At 34.5% G+C, this 1,745-nt stretch overlaps 1 protein-coding gene across 3 annotated transcripts in view; it reads left to right on the plus strand.

The window, feature by feature from the left end:
• Positions 1-1,745, plus strand: part of LOC119579340 (biorientation of chromosomes in cell division protein 1-like 1) — a 44,743-nt gene that overhangs the window by 41,053 nt on the left and 1,945 nt on the right. The window lies entirely within an intron of this gene.

Genomic DNA, 1,745 nt, shown 5'->3' on the forward strand with positions numbered 1-1,745 from the left:
AAGTTGATCCTGAAGGGAGGTCAAAAAACTATTAAATCACAAAAACTTTTTACACACACAACAAACCCCAAAACGCAAAACACCAAAACCCCACACACACACAAACCCCACACACACACACGCACACACACAACACACCACCAAAACACACACACAACATAGTATAATATTTTTATATATGTATAAAATATATATTTTATATTTTATATATATATTAATATTAAAATAAAATTTTATTATATTTCTATATATATATATAATAATTAAAATAAATAAATTTTTATAATTAACCACACACACACACGCCCCGGGGCGCGCGTTTCATATTTTATTTTGTTAAGAGAGAGGAGAGAGAGAGAGAGAAGAGAGAGAGAGAGAGAGAGAGTATAGATATAAATAAGTAAATTTTTGTTTCCCGGGGACCCCGTGGGGTGTTTTCCCTGGGATCCCAAGTCCCAAATAGGAACCATTCACTCAGCCCAGGGCGTAGAGACGATTGTTATCGGGTCCGCTTGATCTTCAGTTTTCGCCCGGACCAGGGGTGGGAAGGCTTAGCCCTCCCCTCCGGGAGGCGACCGACTCGTGACCCCCCCAAAAGGGGGATTTTTTTCAGCCCTATCCAATATAAACATTGTTTTTCGGTGTTCCCTTAACTGTGTGTGGTACTCTTAGCAAATAAAGAGTCACGCATTGTACCAGTATCACTACCCCTGCAAGCCAATGTAATTAGGTTCTATACCGTTTATATTATATATATATATATATATATATATATATATATATAATATATATATATAGTATATATATATATCCCATTCAGCCCTGAAAAATTTTTTACTTTAGATTTTATGACATTATGACAGCGGTATTTGTCGTGGCCTAAAAAGGCTACAAGCATATTTTTAGATGTGTATCAGAGTAGTTCTAGAGATATTGACCTTTAAATTTTGGCCCAAATTTGGTCCATCGGGGCTCTAGCAGTACGTGAAATAAAAGTTTAGACAAAAAACAGAAATCACATGAAACAACGTGTAAATTCAAATATAGTATTATAACTTCAGAAAAAACATAAATTTGATAATTCCAGGTATATTTATTCTTATTCAACTTCATTGCAAGGCATTTTTCATTAAAACAAACATTTAAGCAACATCATTACTTTGACTGCGTGTACCTAAATAAAAATGAGGACATATCATCAGCTCTGCATATCTGCATACCATAATCTTACTTAACTGAAAAGAAACAAAACCTTTTTTTCTTTCTAGTGAGAAAAAGTAAGTTCTATTCAAATTTCTTCATTAACAGAAACATTTTATTGTAAACCTAATCATCAAATATTTCAGGGCAAATGGAAAGAGAATAACAATTTCTTTAATATGAAAGACAAAGAAAAACTTTGCAACTTTTGCATGAAAACTTGGTCCTCCCATTGCACCCTGGATATCGACATCTCATTCTAGAGGCATAAGGGGGTAATGCATCAGGCATATGGCATGCACTGTTAGTACGCTTTGCAGCAATGGAAGGGGCCTTGTTCTTTTCTAGAAATGTCATCATGTTCTCTGAAATCCAGACTCACTGTGCATCATTAGAACTTCTTCAGAAATCAAGAATAAGCTATTTCCAATTTAAAATCCATATGTCATGGAACAGAACTGCTTTTTTCACAATCTTTTGTACTCTAACAGCATTGCGCAAGAGAGGTTCCAAAAAGATGAAAAATTGCTCAACATAAATTTTTG

The sequence above is a fragment of the Penaeus monodon genome, chromosome 12 (assembly GCF_015228065.2).
Source record: "Penaeus monodon isolate SGIC_2016 chromosome 12, NSTDA_Pmon_1, whole genome shotgun sequence".
Classification (NCBI taxonomy): domain Eukaryota; kingdom Metazoa; phylum Arthropoda; class Malacostraca; order Decapoda; family Penaeidae; genus Penaeus; species Penaeus monodon.